This window comes from Vombatus ursinus, unplaced genomic scaffold, assembly GCF_900497805.2.
Source record: "Vombatus ursinus unplaced genomic scaffold, bare-nosed wombat genome assembly UNPS02014774.1, whole genome shotgun sequence".
Taxonomy (NCBI): domain Eukaryota; kingdom Metazoa; phylum Chordata; class Mammalia; order Diprotodontia; family Vombatidae; genus Vombatus; species Vombatus ursinus.
In genome coordinates, this window is record NW_020954552.1 from 5,154,578 (window position 1) to 5,172,521 (window position 17,944).

Below are 17,944 nucleotides of genomic sequence, written 5' to 3' on the forward strand. Positions count from 1 at the left end.
TATTATTCTGAGTAGGGGTACATAAGCTTCACCAGACTTCCAAAGGGGTCTATGACAAAAAAAAGATTAAGAACCTCTGCTTTAGATCTTCCATACTGTAAATTACCAGAAATGAATCCTTCAGCAGAAAGATGCCCTTTTATAATTGCTCTAGACCTTTCGATGCTCTTGCCAGTTTTGGCCCTCAATCCTAGTCCAAGACTAGTCTAGATTAAAACTAGAGCTACGTAACACATTTCTTACAAGTCAGTTGCACAAGATATGTTCTTAAGATATAGAATCACAATTCATAAGTACCCAGTTTCATATCTATGGGAATGAATTAGGTAACAAGATACATTCACCCTATTTAGAATTACCCTAAATAGCCAATATAAAAAAGTTAAATAAGCCTATTGCTGCAAAAAAGCTTGATGTTAGTAAGGTGGCAAATGTATTTCTTCAACAATCAGTACAATGCACAACCCAGCTGTAACAGAGTGTCAGAGGCTTTCCTAATGATCAGAGAGGTTAATGATTTGCCCAAGGTCACACAGTTTTGAAATGTGTCCAAGCCAGGATTTGAACTTTAACATTCCAGATCTAGCACAGAATCAACTATATTATTCCACTTTGTCTTGGACACAAATTAGAAGATTTCTTAGACTTTCAGGTTTTTCTCATGTCATCTTCCCAATCAGTAATATACCCACAATGAGACAAAATTCCTATCCTTTACTACTAGCCTAGCATAAATTGTTACTGGTGCTTGAACAAGAAGGCAAGTGGCTCTCTGAAATGTTGGTTGATCATGTTATTTTACTGGAATGCCAAGATGTTATTGCCACTTCTGGGTGTAGAATTGTTTTTCTTTAATTAAAGACTTCCATTCTTTTGACCAACTGGAAGTGCTCCCAACCCTCTGTAGATCATACTAAATAAGAAGTTGAAAGGTTGTTTTTCAGATATTAAGTTAGAATTTGACGCAAAAGTACCTCTTATTTCCCAACACTTGCTTCTTTGTTAAATTTTGAAAAAATTTTCTTTTTTTTCCATGATTTTGCATGTTCAGTTTTCATTCTAAAATTCATAACTAAAACTCAGTAACAAAACAAAACATAAAAGATTATAACCAAATATATTAAAATTAAAATATATACAAGAATGACATTAAACATTAGATCTCATTTAAATGCTTCTAAAAAACTTCTATATTCTAAGTTAATCCTTCCACCTGTGAAAATTTGATATTATCAGTTCTACATTAGATGAATTTAGCAAGTTTTTGTAATCAAAGTATCTTCAAAAAAGCAGAGTTGTTATAAAACAACTTATTTACAATAATACTCTTGAATTATTTTTTGTTTATAATAGGATATGGATATGAAAATTATGAAAAAGGCACACATAGAATTGTTAAGCAGCTCGGCTAAACATTTGCTTAAAATCAAATTAAAATAAATGGATTCATTGCTTTCCATCAAATCAATCTCCTTATAAATCTAAAAAAATTACTAAATAATCTCCACCATGAGATTATGACTCATCTTGTGCACAGGAAATAGGTTTTCTTGTGTGTTAGATAGTGCAGTTTCACTGTATGTTAGTAAAGGGCGACCAAAACATGAGAAAAGATGGTATGCATTTAGTTTCTTTAGTTCAAAGGGAAAAAATCTTTACTTCACATGATGCCTAAGATTCTATTCAGATAAGCAATAAAGTTTCCATTCCTCAACAAACAGCATATCTTATGATCATTTTCCTTCTGTGTTAGAGGGGATTTTTAAAAAGAAATCATGTAAGACCAGTTCGTTCCATCTTTTTTCAAGTCACTCCTAGTTCATACCCACCATGTGTGGTGCTTCCCTGTGGTTTGTTATTTTATTTCAATAGCAGGGGGAGGAAACCAACAAAGCTAGGCAGCCACACTGCATATCACAATGTAACCATGGAAGCATTTGTCCACTTGTCAGAGTCGCTTGAGAATGATTCAGCCATTCATTTCATTGAATCAATATTGAAGCTTTTAAGATTTATAGCATTAGGTTTGGGAGAAAACTAATAACACAATTTGTTCCTTTCTTAGAATACAGTTCTTTTTGGGAGAAGATTACTAGAATTTTTTTAACCACATTTTATTGGGGATTGGGTTCTAGAATTGTGTGTCCCTATGTGTAGAAGAATTACTCAATAGTATATTTGCACTAACATGTAGTGAAAAAGAACTTTACATTTTTCAAAGGCACTCTATGTATAACACCATCAGCAGAAAGACAAGAAACATAAATGGTGATCAAAGATGAAGTACACATTATGATCTCTTAAATTGTGCTTCATTTAAATAACTTACAAGTTAATGACTATTTAAATGAGCATGATATCACACTATAATGGGGCAGAGAAGTAGTCTTTTGGTGTGAAGTATTTAAAATTTCTCTTTGATAACATTCTTCCTTAGAGGGGGAAAAAGTGTTGTCAACAAATTTTTGTGGTTCAATTGTCCAAAACTTCTTATTAATTAAAAGAATAAACATCTAAAACAAAGTTTTTAAATTAAAATATTGGATTTTTTAAAAATACATGTTTACAATTACAACTGTTTCTAATGGGTTGGATTGCACAGAATTAAGTTCACGTTCTGAATGTCTAAATTCAATATATACCTTTTCCAGCAGAAATAATTTGCTATACTTAAGTAACATTGTGGATAACTATAATCCTATTTGGTGTGCCCTATCCACACCAATTTTGGACCCCTTTAAATTTAAGTAAAAATTGAGAAGAGGTCAAGTGTATCTATGTTGTTCCCCATATTTATCTTAGGCACCCCTTGTCACCTTTAGTCCTTATTTACCACTCCACATTCTCACACAACCCATCCAGGGCTTATTTACTACAACTAGCTAATGTACTCAATAAACCGGTGTTTATTAGAAAAAACTGGTTCATCTTCCTCCCATTCTTATCCATTTCCCCATCAATCAATCAACAAGCATTTATTAAGGCCCTACTATATGCCAACCACTGTGCTAGGCAGTGGGAATATAAAAACATAATTGAAACTGTCCCTGAATATTTTCTAAAGAACTTTACTTTTTTTTTTTAAAGATATTTCAACATGAGCCACCTGGAAAAAAAAACCATCATTTTCATTATCAAACCCACAAAATGTCTAATAATGAGTGATCCAAATGTCAAGCCAAAATAATAAGAGAGGGCTGTGTCAAACTAAGCTTAGAAAGAGCAGGACCTTTCCATGTTCCCCCTTACCGATGTATATAGCCACATCTAAAGCTGAAAGGAAGCTTGGGATCCAGGGAACAGGGAATTTGGAAGCTTATTTTTGCAGGCAACTGGGTGCTCAGTGTTCCTAGTTGGTAGTATGGATTTGACATTTCATCAAATGAGTTTATATAGGCTTGGAACCAATAAATCACACCAGAAAATTTAAAGGTGTCATCCCTAAAAATTTAAAGAAACTTCCTCTTATGTAATATTATCTCCCTTGATAATTATTTAGTGCTTCACATAAACAATATTTGGAGGGTCAGATTAGGGAATGTAAACTGATTTTCTGACTTTTGAGCATCTTTGTTCACATTTCTTCTTTGAGGTTTTTTGTTGTTGTTGTTTGTTTGTTTAAAGGAAAGGGTTTTGAGTTTGTGTCTGAATGAGTAAATTACAGAGAAAAATGCCTTTGACAGTGCATTTTTTTAATGTTCAAAGCAAAATGCCAAACTCCTTACCTTCCCTTAGTTGAAGACAACTTGTGTTGGTCAATTTCTGATAATTGTGAAATCACAGATTTCACAGAAAATCATCCACAAATGAAATATTATTATCCTAAGCTTTAACTGCATCCTTTTTTCCACTGTCAATTGGTCAACAAACATTTATTAAGCAACTACTATGTGCCAGATATTGTGTAAATGTTGAATATACAAATAAAATAAAACAGAGGATCTGTCCCTGCTCTCAAGGAGGTTACAATCTACTGGGGGAAGATAACACATAAAAGGAAGGTGGAAAGGGCCAGGGGGAGATATCTGGCATGTAATATACACTGGCAAAGTGTATAAGAGAATGTAAATACTGAAATTTTAAGATATTGAAAATATTCAACTTTTTGTAGTTGTTTTCCCACTATAAAGAAAGAATATTCCAAAGTATTGGAAACATGTTGTTGTTCAGTTGTTTCAATTGTGTCTGACTCTTCATGACTCCATTTGGGGTTTTATTGGCAAAGATACCAGAGTAATTTGTCATTTCCTTCTTCAGCTCATTTTAGAGATGAGGAAACTGAGGCAAACAGGGTTAAGTGACTTGCCCAGGGTCACATAGCTAGTAAGAATAGGAGGCTGGATTTGAACTCAGATGTTCTTGACTCCAGGCACTCCATCCACTGTACCATCTAGCTTTCCTAGAAACATACAATTTCAGAATATGACAAGGTAAATAATAATTAGATTTTATTTAGAATATTGTAATTGATAACACCAGGCCGTCTATTACTGATAGGTATAGGAATAGGTGCTATTGGTATAATGGAAGCTAAATGAATACCTAGGAGATGCATAGGCTATGAACAAACAGTTCTCAAAAGAGGAATTGCAAACTATTAACAACCACATGAAAGAATGATTCGAATAACTAATAATTAGAAAAATTCTGAGGTTTTGCCTTTGATCAAATGAGCAAAGATGAAAAAAGATGGGAATAGAGAGACAGGCACATTAGTTCATTGTTGGTAAAGCTGTGAATTGTTACAACCCTTCTGGAAAGTAATTTGGAATTATTCATATAAAGTGACTAAAATGTCCACAGCCTTTGGATCCAGAGATTCTACTGCTAAGCATATGCTTCAAGGAAGTTACTGACAAAAATAAAGGCTCCCTAGATGTCGAAATATTTATAGCAGTGCTTTTTGTGGTTACAAAAAATTGAAAACAAAGTGGATGCCCTTTTGGGAACTGCTGGATAAATTGTGGTACATGACTGTAATGGAATATTATTGTGCTATAAGAAACAATGAACAAGATGAACACAAAGAAGCATGGAAAGACTTACACGAACTTAGGTGAACTAACTTACATGAACAGAAAAATTACATACATAATGACTGCAACTGTATAAATGGAAAGAACTATCACAGAATAATCAAAACAATGCTACAAAATGATAACAAATTTGGTCTCAAGAAAGAACTAAAAAATGGTTTCTCTAGCTACTTTGTCCAGCCTGGGATCCATGAGAGTGGAACACTTCATAGGATGTCAGATTTTGTCAACGTGTTGACCAATGGTACTGATTTTTTTTTCTATTCTTCCTCTTTTTCTTTATTTTTAAAAGAATCTTTGTTGTAAGGGATGGCTCCTTGGGAGGGAGAAGGAAAGAATGGGGGAGAAGGGAAAGGAAGGAAAAGCTAGGTAATATAAAAACAAAAGATATCAGTAAAAGTCTAGGTCGATTTTTTTAAAGAATATCTTAAGTGATGTTTATTCTCATGGAAAGGCAGCACACACTAGTAGGAAGTAAGATGGACTGGGAGTCAAGAGACTTATTATCCACCTCTGTAACCATGGAGCCGTCTGACCTTAGAACCTTGGATTTTGAGCTAGAAGGGACCTTGAGGATCCTCTAGTCTAACCTCTTCAATTTACAGATGAGAAAACTATGACTCTATGAAGAAGAAATAGAGCATGAAACAGTTAAAATACTAATGAATCTTACAAAATTTGTTTTAGCATATTATGCAAATAATTTATTTAACACAGAACATTAAAATTTTCTTTTTTAAATGGCAATCAATTCTGTGCTATCTCCTGAGAGGGAAGCAGTATAATGTAATGAATGGACCAATCAATTAAGTTCTTACTATGTGTCAGGCACCTTATCTTTATCTTGCCAGGTGATCTTCAGAATCTTCCTAAGATAATTCAAATGGAAGCTATTCAGTTTCCTGGCAAGGTGCTGATATACTGTCCAGGTTTCACAGGAATACAACAAAGAGGTCAGCATAATGGCTACCAAGCATTCAAACTCTGCTGCAGAGAGCACAACTCTGATGGGCTGGCCAGGTTGTTTGAATGCCAAACATACTCTTGCCAAAAAGACTATTTTATGGAGAACTCATGCAAGGAAGGTGCTCACATGGTGGTCAGAAGAAACAATACAAGAGCACTCTTAAGGTCTCTCTGAAGAACTCTGGAATTTATTTCATGACATGGGAGACACTGGCAAAGGACCACCCAGCATGTCATATATGCAAGGTGCTGTGCTCTACGAGCAAAGCAGAATTGCAGTAGCTCGAAAGAAACGTGAGGTGAGCATATTTAGAGATATCTCACTCCAAATGTTCATATGAAATATTGTACCTGACCTGTGGTAGAGCATTCCAAGCTTGTATTGATTTGATCAGCCACAGTAGAATATACTGTAACTTGACTCTAACAGTGATGTCATTTTGCTCCTCTTTGAGAAGGAAGGACAACAACCATGTGCCTGGCACTGTGCTAAGGCTGGGAATACAATTACAAAGGTGGAGTTAGTTCCTACTGTCAAGATTACATTGTAAGGGGGGAGATAACACATAAAGGAGGTTGTGTCCAGGAGAGTCATGTCCAAAAGGGTATTTTGGTTTAGAAAGCCTTTCCATAAGTTCTCCTTACAGATTCCTCCTTAGATTCTCCTTAGATTCCCCCCAATGTACTAAAATCTTCCATATAATCTCTTGACATCATGAGGATACCAATGGAGTAGAAATGCTTTCTATCAATTATCCCTTGCTCTTTATAAACCACAAAAAATGAATATTAATGATAATAATAACAATAAGTAGAAGTAGCAGCAGTTGTAATAGTAGTAGCAGTAGCAGTAGTAGTAGTAGTTGTGATGAGAGGCAGCTTAAAAGGAGGGATAAATAGCCATCCTTGGAGTCAGGAAGCACTGAATTCAAGCCCGGCATCTGATACATATTGGTTATATGACCCTGGGCAGGGCACTTAATTGGTCAGTACCCAGGCTATTCTCTAGACTATAGGTTGAAAAGCAAATGATGATCTGCATTGGCAGAGTGAATTCTCTCACGGGTGCTCCCTACACAAATGAAATCACATGACTAAAAAAAATAACAGTAAAGGCAGAAGTATGCATCTATATTGATTAGTTATAGTTATTTTTAAAAAAAGACTATGTAAAGGATCTATCTTTCACAAGGCCAGTACTACTATCACTAATATTGAATGAATCTTAGAAGAATCTGGGAGGCTGAATATTTTGGTCTTTCCATTAAATGATATATGATCACAGCAGCAAAATTCTGAAATCTTCATAAATCTGCTACGAATATATACAGAAATACATACATTTAGTGAAAGTTCTAATGAGCTCTTATAGGTATTACAATGATATGATAGATTAGCTAAATTCTATTTAAGAGTAATTTACTTTCCTAAAAAACATCTTTTTTATACTTAGAACTGAAAGTTTCTTGATATGGGCAGAAATTCTTTCTCAACATTTCAATACATCAAGTAAAAGGAAAAAAGTAACTTGCAGTATGATTTTCTTAACAAACTGTTCAGTGATCAGCATATGTGAGAACCAAAGACACTTGTATGAATGGAAACTGGTTCTTGGAAAAGGAGGCTCCACTCTTCTTGCTATATATCCCACAGAGTTGATCTGAGTGTGAAACCCCCTTTGAAGTCAGCAGGAATTCTGAGCTTCAAATAATTCTGGAAAGAGGCAAAGCCAGGCAGGATTAAAGTTTGGGGGCCTTGGGTGAAAATAACATATGGCCAGGACATAGAAGGGACCCTTCTTAGAGGCAATAATTATTAGAGCAAATCTAGCTTGGTTTAGAGTACTAGAAAAGGGGGGTCTAAGAATTGATCCATGTAATCGAATGAAGTATATAGGGTGTATTAATTGCAAACAAATTATACTGAATAAAAAATTGAGTAATTACAGAATCTAAGTAAATCATGCTAAACTGGAAGTAGCTTGATACAGAGTAAAGTGTGCTGCCTCTGGAATTAGAGGAACTAGATGCAAGTCCTTCCTCTGATGCTCACTACCTATGTGACCCTGGGCAAACAGTCTCCTCTAAGGTCTCTTCCTGCTCTAGGTCTATAACCATAGTCCCTTTTTGGTGATAAGCTTCTCTTTCATTCCTCTTTTGGCTCCATTCCTGACTCTCTAGATTTCTCTACCATGTCACAGCAGTACCGTGTCACCCTAGAAAATCCCTCAGCCTCTGTGATTCCTTTCTCTGATTGGTAAGTTCCTCCTCAGAACCTCTCCTTGAGGAAGTGCCCAAGCCACTCATGCTCATCCCTTCACTCCTCTCCTATCAATACTTCTCCACCTTGCTCCCTCCTCCCACCCCCCCAGCCCCAATATTCAGCTTCCTTTTTTGTCTTGTCTTCCCAAATTAGAATGTAGGCTCTTTGAGAGTACAAATTGTCTTTCCTTTTGCTTGTATTTCCAGTGTTTAGCACAATGCTTAATAAATGTGTTGGCTATCTAAGATATTTCAACTATCAAAACATAAGAAAAGATTAAAATTTATTTATCTGAAAAAGTCATTCAACAATAAATGCTCTGTACATACACCTAAGTGTCTAGATCTGGGATCTTATGTCATGTTTCCCACAATCTCAAAGTAGGGAGGGACCTCAGCAGTCCAACTCATATCCAAAGGAATTCTCATTATTATATATAACTGACAGGTATATGGTACAGTAGCAACAACACTGGCTCTGAAGTCAGAGGACTTGGGTTCAAATCCTACTTCTTAATACCTGGAAAACAGTGGAAAAGTTACATAATTTCCCTGGGCCCCGGTTTCTCCAGATGTAAAATGAAGAAGTTGAACTGGATGGCCTCTGAAGTTCCTTCCAGCTCCAGTTCTATGATCTGATGGCCATCCAGCCTCTGCTTGAATAAAGCCACGGGGGGGGGGAAACCTACTACCTCCTGAAGTGAGCCATTCCACTTTTGGACAGCAATAATTGCTAGGAAGATTTTCCTGACAGGAAATCTAAATTTGTCTCTTTGTAGTCCCCCATTGCTCCTATAATGAGCAAGTTTAATACAAATTCTTTAAGAAAATCCTTAATATATTTACAGAGCATTGGAGTGCTCATACTGAGTCTCCTCTTCTCCAAGCCAAATATACCTGACTGCCTCAAACAGTATTCATATAGCATGGACTTAATGCCCTTCACCGATATGGCTGTCCTCTTCTCAACACTCTCTCAATATCCACAGCCTGATTAAACCACAGTACCTAAAAGTGAACACAATACTCTTAACACGGCATGACCATGACAAACTACTGAATGACTTCTCTTAATGCAGCTCAGGATTGCATTAAAATTTGTAGCTACTACCTCACACTGCTGGAACATATTGAGCTTATTATCCACAAAACCTTCAGATCTTTTTAAACAAACTGCTGTCTAACCATACCTCTCCCATACTGTACTTGTAAAGTTGATTTTTCAAACTCAAGTGTTAAGACTTGACATTTGACCTTAATGAATTTCATCACATTAAATTCAGCCAAATTCTCCAGCCTCTCAGAAACTATTTGGATTCTGGCTCTGTTATTTAGTTCTTTTAGATATGCCTCTCAGCTTTCTGTCATCTGCAAATTTGATAAGAATGCCATTTATACCTTTATCCAAGTCACTGAAAAAAATGTTCATTAGCACAGAACCAACCATAGATTCATGGTGCATTCTACTGGAGACCTCCTGCCCCACCGACAATGAACCACTAACTAGACTCCTCAAGACTAGCTACCCAACCAGCTCTGAATCCATCTAAATATATTATTTTCTCATCTATATCTCTTCCTATTCTCCACAAAAATAGTAGGAGATATTTCATCAAATTTCATTCTAAAGTCTAGGTAAACTACATCTATAGCATTGTACTGATCTATCAGGTTTTTGTGTTTTTTTAAAGGAATGGGATTGGTCGACTATGACTTTATCTTGATGAAGTCAAGCTGGCAATTTGTAATCAAGGCATCTTTTTCTAGAGGCCCCTTAACTAGCTCTTTAATGACTTGTTCTGAAATGTCCTCAGTAACTAAAATCAAACTTAGCTAGAGTTTGAAGATCCTATTTACTTTCTTTCAAAAAAATAATCGGAGCATTTGCCTTCCTCCAATCTTGCAGCCTCTCTCCTGTCTTCCCCATGCTTTCAAGTATCACTGACAATGGTGTTTCACTGGAGTAGGGGCATCCCTGTTGGAGAAACTCCCTCCACAAATGAGCATATATAACTCTGTTAAGAGACATGCCCAGGGTCACACAAATAGTACGTGGGTCATAGGCAGGACATGAGTACATGTCTCCCTGACTTCAAAGTCAGCCTTCTAAGCCACTGAGACACACTGCCTCTTTTTGTATTTTTTAATTGAAAAAGGCTCATCTTTACTTTTAAGTGTGTACCTCACTAGTTTTTTATTCTTTTTATAAACATGGAAAATCTAAATTTATTTTTTACATTGAATTTTGCCTCCACTTTCGAAAAGCAGTAGTGAATCTAAAAGATTCTTCTCCCTTTAACTTTAGTGTAATGACAGATCCTTTTTTCTTTTCATGGGCATTTTATCATTTGTCAATTACTCAGGCTCCTGCTTTCCCCTTATTTATTTGTAGTTCCAGCTCATTCTATCAATTCTAAAATTGTCCGTGGAATAATTTCAACTTCTAGGAGTCCTGTGGATAATTTTAAGGCAATCTTATAGGGCAGAAATGGAGTGCCACTTATTCCCTATTACCTTTCTGAACCTTAAGTTTTCTCATCTATAAAATGGTGAGGTTAAGTTAGATATCTAAGGCCTCCTTCCAATTTAAAATATGAGATTCTGTAAAATTTTTAAAGCTATCCAGAGAAAGAAACCTCATAATGCTTAAAATTCAGATACAAAGAAAATTCTTTGGGTTTCAGCTAAAAAAACAAGTGTAAATTGGGCTAAGATGTTCCTGTTTGTGATCAATTTGGTTGTTGTCCTTTGTTCTCAAACAGGACCAAAATGACACCACTCTGTTAGAGTCAAGGTATAATGAATCCAACCAAACAGACCAATAGGAGCTCCGAATGCTCTACCACAGATCGGGCACAAATAGACAGTCTATGTGCACATTTGGGGTGGAGTCTCTAAATTTGCACATCTCGAATTTCTTTTGAACTACTTTAATTCTGCTTTGCTCCATACAGCACAGCACCTATTCTAATAAGGGCATGCCATGCTGAGCAGTCCTGTGCCATTGTCTCCTATGTCACATAATCAATGCCAAAGTTCTTAAGAGAGACCTTTAGAGTGTCCTTGTAGTGCTTCTTCTGACCACTATGAGCACTTGACCTTTGTGAGTTCTCCATAAAAGACTTTTAGGCAAGTCTATGTTCGGCATTGGAACTACGTAGCCAGTCCATTGTAGTTGCACTCTGTTTAAGTAAGATATTTTTCTTTCTTTCTTTTTTATTTTTTTAAACCTTGGAAGTTTTATTTACTCCACTTTGTCTTGGGTCATCACCCTGTGCTTTTGGTAAACTTGATTGTCAAAGAGGACCGGGAGCTAGAGGTAAAGCTTGATGAGTTCACCACTGACCACTGAGGGCGTCAGCACCCCAAGGTCTGAGAACAATAATGTGATTAAGGAAGGCGGGGTGTAGTCAATCCAGGGTGTTCTTCTTTGAGATCTTGTCCGGTTCCAACAGACTTTAGTATCGCTGCTTTGTACTTAAACTTATCTGGCACATCTTGCTGATTCAGAGGAAAGAGTCGGACAAACTTAAAACTTTCTGCCACTACGTAGAAGGGCTTGTTCTGGGCCTTGGCACACACGGCTGCCTGGTTGGTGCCAATCTTGTTAATAATGCCGCCATTTTCAACAACTCCTTCTGCATCCATTATCACGAGATCCACTTTCTCCATGATGTAGCCAACAGCAGCATCTAAAATCACAGTGACTGGCACATTCAGAGTGCTGAGAGCTTTTACCATTTTCTTCCCGGATAAGTCAGACTGGGACTCGGTGATGTACACGCTGAAGCGTTTCTTGGCCGCGGCTGCTTTTTCCAGGACTCAGCACCATTCGTGAGTAGGCGTGAGTCAACATCCTAGCTCCATCTTTGATGAAAGTATGGCACAGGTCGGCAATTTTACTTCTGGAAAGTGAGATCCTCCTGAGAAAGAGCTCTCCTCACTCAGTCATGATCGTCTTACATTTTAAGTAATCTGAGTACTCCAGGAAGGTGAGACTGATGAATCGCAGGAAGAGTTCTCCACCTGAGGAGACGGCCACTAAAGAATCCACGCTCTCAAACCCTGAATCGTCTCCCCTTTGTCTCTCTTTAAGAACTCAAGTAAGGTTCGGATGGCAGCTACAGCAGAAGCTACATCAGAGTCTTCTTTCATTTGGGAAATAAAGTACTTGATCAAACCCTCGTTGTCCATGGTGCCTCGGCGGCAGCAAGAAGCACGTCGCGGCCCGGGAGCCGTCCGCGCCTCCACCAGCCTCTCCCGGGGCGAGCGGCCGCCAACACTGACAGCCCAATCCGAGGCACGCGCGGCTGGCCCCTAAGTAAGATATTAAGATAAGCTCCCTTCCCCCTAGAGATGCTACTACTAGGTATATACCCTAAAGAGGTCAATAAAAAAAAGAAAGGTTTATACAAACCAAAATATTTATAGCAGCATTTTCTGTGATAGCAAAGCACTGGAAACAAAGTAGAGGTGACCAATTAATTGGGAAACAGCAAATTATGAGACATATATGAACTGATACAGAGTGAAGTAAGCAAAATGAGGAAGATGATATACAATTGGAGGAAGAGGAGGAAAAGGAAAAGGAGGAACAGAGAGAGTAGAAGAAAAAGAAAAAGGAAGAGAAAGATAGGAGGAGAAGAATAAGGAAAAGAAGAAATGTTGCACAAAACTTGGTCTTGGAGAAAAGTTGAGAAAATTCACTTCCCTCCCTTTGTTGTGGAGATGGAATATTGGCCATTCTGCCAGCTAATTGAGTAAACTCATTTGAGATGACTGATAGAATCATGACTGCTAAAGACCTGAGCTATACCCTTTCTTGCTGGCTCCTTGTTTTAAGATGATTCAGGCCTAAGACATGTGCATGGAGCCAGAAGCCACTGGGAACCTGAGAACCCCCTCCCAGTGTCTTTAGGAGGTCAGGCAGGTGAGGAGACAGGGCAGGCACACCTGAGAAAACAATTGGCTGGTTATATCTCCATAGGAGTTGCCTTGGACTCTGCTGAGTCACCATGACTCAGATGCTTTTTTACCCTTTAATTTCTCTTGATTGTGTCAGGGTAGCATTTTAGGTAAGGACCTAGGACAGCCATGCTTCATCCCCCTCACAGCTGTCCTTCAGATTTTCTGGATTTTACCACCATCTGTCTCCCTCCCTCCCTGTCAGTACCTTTCCCCGCCTCCCCTTTTCCAGCTCCTTTTTAATTGTTGTCTTCATCCATAAGAATGTGAGCTCCATGAAGGCAAGCCCTGTCTTTCTTTCTGCGTGTATTTGTATCCTCCATGCTTAGCAAAGTGCCTGGCATGTAGAAAGTACTTAACAAATATTTGCTGCCTGCCTGCCTGCCTGAATGGCTGCCTCCTTGCATTTATCCTTCCAAAGGGAGCCGACGCAAAGACATGCAGATAGGAGAAGAACTACATACAGAGAACTTTGTGTCCCTAGTAAGTGGAATCTTCTCTTGCTGTGGTCCCCCTCCCCTGCAACCCTCTCTGGACAATTTCTCTAGTCTGGTCTCTGTCTATGGGAATCTTGCCTTTTTCTATCACTATTTACAGGGCCTTGGTCAAGTTCACTTAATGTCTAATTCTCAGTTTCCTCATCTGTAAAAGGATTCCATACCTCACAGGAGTGTTGGAAAAATGATATGAAGTTCTCACAAAATAAAGTATATCCTAAATATTATCTATTACAATTCTGCCAGTTTCCCTTTGCAGAGTACCCTGTGTCACACAGTCATACAAAAGCAGGATCCTAGTCTGGTTCTGTCTAGACTCCAAGTCTCAACTTTTACCACCACAGCACTGCATACCTCATGAGTTGTTGGGATGGAAAAGGTACTTTATAAATCATAAAACCCCATTATATAAATGTAAGCTATTATTATAGTGTATAATTATAATTGTTGGCCTATGATAAATGCTTTCTTCATACTCAGTTTTTCTTGTTCTGTACTTATTTGTGTATGTGTTATAGCCACCTACCCCTTCTCTCCCCAGAGGAATAAAAACTCCTTGAGGGCAGGGACTAGCTCCTTTAAGTCCTTAAGCATTTATGCTAATAAGTGTTTCAGATTGAAGGAAGGAAGGAAGGAAGGAAGAAAGGAAGAAAGGAAGGAAGGAAAGAAGGGAGAAAAGAAGGAGAGTTGGCAGATTTGGGAATGTTTAAGAGACAGCACCGACAATTGTGAGGACAATGCACATTTTAAACACAAATTGAACCATTTTCAGTGATAATATTTTTTAAAAACTATTTTCCAAATTAGACTGTGAATTGTGGGTTTTGTGCCATTATTAAGAACAGAATTCTTATTCTTTTTCAACTCTTAAACCTTTATAAAATAAAGAACATTTAAGAACATTGCCAGAAATTACAAATCCTTCCATGTATAGTGCCTTTAAAAATATCAGGAACAATAAAATGTTTTCATAGAATTCACATTTTCATTTCTGTAGAAATTTCAATGTATAAATATAATGTTTCAGACTGGACCTCAAAAAACTAAAATCCTGTTTTTCTGAGATCTGAGGATACCCTCTTTTTTTTGTAAGAGAAAGCACTTGTTCCTACTGGTCCAATTTCTGGAACTTGGCCAAAATTCATGGATAACTGAGTTCTTTGTATATTCCAATAACCAAATGTAACAGTATACTGGAGACCTAATGAAAGCTCAATAACTGTAGCTTCTTTAAATATGAGTTATAATGATTTAATAATATACACACGTTATGAAGAAAGTTTCATATAAAAGAAAACAGTTGCATTCCTGTGGCAATGCTTCAAATTCTATCACTTAGACTCTAACAGGGGCCCTGCTGCTCACTGACATTAAAATAAGGGAAGTAACCTATATGCAGAATGAAGGTTGTATCCCCATTAGCATTCATGAGAGTTCTACAGCTAAAGCCCTACACATCAAGTTGGGAATATACCCTTTGTCTATTGATGAGAAAATGTCTCTGTGATAAATGGTTACAGACAGGGTGTCATAAGGGCAAGAACACAGCTCGAGCAGGACTATTTTTTTTAAACTGCTGCTCTAGCATTCCTTTTTTAACCTAATGGGGCATAGCTCACGTCCACTTACAGAAAAATATTACAATGTGGATCTAATTGTCCCAACTTTTCCTGCACCATTTGCTTTTAGAAATAACAAGCCCCCTAAAAAGAAGCTAAAATGATGCCAAAATAACTTTGAAAGTCTTTAGTCAATTGAAATTTTTTTAAATCATCTGGATGACTTAAAGAATATAATTCTCAAAGCATCATGTTCATATTTATCTTGGGAAGACAGAAGATTTGGCCAAAAACCACCCATCTCTCCACTGGACTTTTCAGAGATCAAACACTTTGCCATAAGTATATGGCAAATTTGATGAAATGGCTCAAAAAGTCACCTGATCACAAAGCAAGTCCATTACTAGACTTGGGGACAAAGCAAGGAAAGAAAACTGTAGACTAATATTCCTATTGAGCATCAGTAAAAATGTTAAATACATTATTCAAGAAGAGACTATAGAAACATAGTAAAAAGATTATACAGTATGACGAAGTTGAATTTATATCAAGAATGAAGGGCTGGTTCAATACTAACAAAAATATAAATGTAATAGACTATCTTAATAACAAAAATAACAAAAGCCACCTGAATGTCAATAGAAGAAAATACTTTTGAAAAATACCACAGCCTCATATTTTTAAAACATTAAAAAACATAGGAATATGGAACTTTCCTCAGTGTTACATAATATTAATATAAAACTAAGAGCCAGTATTATCTAAAATGGAGAAACATTGGAGGTCCTTCCAATAAGAACAGGTATAAAGCAAGGATGTCCATTATCACTACTATATTTTAAATAGATCTAGAAATGTTAGCTATAGTATTAAAAGAGAAAAAGAACTAGAAGAAATAAGCATGGGCAAACAGAAAACAAAATTATAACTTTTTGCATATGATATGATAGTCTACTTAGAGAACCTTAGAGATTCAACTAAAAAATGTAAAGTTCACCATTAGCAAATTAGTGGGATTAATCCACACAAGCCATTAACCTTTCTACATATTATCAACAAACCCAACAGGAAGAGAAATTACATTCAAAATAATAACAAAATAAGAAAAAAACATTCCAAAATCCACCTACCCAGAAATACATAGGAATTATTTGAATGAAACTACAAAACACTTTTTATAGAAATAAAGACAGTTATTTGGATAAAGAGTATTGTTCATGATTGGAGCATGCCAATTTAATAAAAATAACAATATTACCTAAATGAATTTACTCAATCAGTGCTTCATAAAACTACCAAAGAGTTACTTTATAGAACTAGAAAGATAATAGCAAAACTCATCTGGAAGAATAAAAGTCAAGAATCTCAAAGGAAATAAATGGAAAGGAAAAGGGCCTAGTAGTTCTTGATCTCAAACCACATTATAAACCTATAGTCATCAAAAACTATCTAGTACTGGTTAAAAAATAGAAATGCTGATCAGTGGAACAGATTAGGTATACGTGATCCAGAAAATTGACATATAAGCACAGTATTCAAAACCCCAATAATTTCACAAAAACTACTGAGAAAATTGGAAAGCAAAGTTATCCTAACATTTCAAACCATTTCCACAATAAGCTCCAAATCTACACATGCCCTAAATATAAAAGGTGACATCAGAAACAAATTAGAGGAAAAAGGAAGGTGGTACCTGTTACATCTCTAGTTAGGGAAAGAATTCTTTACTGCCTGGGTGGCACAGTGAATAGAGTGCTGGAGTCAGGAATAGGTGAGTTCAAATCTAGCCTTGGATGCTTACTGGCTGGAGAAGTCACTTAACTTCTGTCTGCTTGGCTTCCTCAACTGTAAAACAGGGATAATTATAGCTCAAACCTATCCCCCATGGTTGTTGTGAGGATTAAATGAGATTATATATATAAAGAGTTTAACACAATGGCTTGCACATAGTAGATGCTTAATAAATGCTTGTTTCCTTCTTTCCAAATATGAGTAGAGAGGATCAAAAGAGATAATGGTCAATTGTGATTACCTTTTTTTTTAAAAAATATAAAATTGACAAGTTTTTGCACGAACAAAATCAATGCAGTTAAAATTAGCAAAAGTTAACTGGAACAAAATTTTTTGCAGTTGTTTCTCTGATAAAAGTGTGATACCCAGGATATATAAGGAACCACCTGATTGAAATATATAAGCATTTGAGTAGAGATAGAGATTGTTTCACTCATTCTTCTACTTCCAGTGCCTAGCAAAATGCCTAGCAAATGGTAGTGCTTGATTAAAAACCTGTTGATTATTTCCCAACAGATAACTGGATAAAGCATATTAACACACAGTTCTCAGGAAATACATAAAAAACGGTCCAAATCAGTAGTAATGAGAGAAATACAAATTAAAACAACTCGCGGTTTTATCTCATATTCATCAGATGGGCAAAGAACAAAAAATGGAAAATCACAATTATTGGAAGGACATGAAGAAGTCAGGAAGAATTGAGTTCAAGTCCAGCCAGACATTTACAAGCTTGGCAAGGCACTTAACCTCTGTCTACCTCAGTTTCCTCAACTGTAAAATGGAGATAATTATAGCTTGAACCTATTTCCCAGGGTTATTGTGAGAATTAAATGGGATAATATTTTGAAACACTTTGCAAATTTAAA

General features: G+C 36.6%; 1 pseudogene; it reads right to left on the reverse strand.

Annotated features, from left to right (window-relative positions):
- Positions 1-11,576: 11,576 nt before the first annotated feature.
- On the reverse strand, positions 11,577-12,493 carry LOC114044581 (annotated as a pseudogene).
- Positions 12,494-17,944: the final 5,451 nt, after the last annotated feature.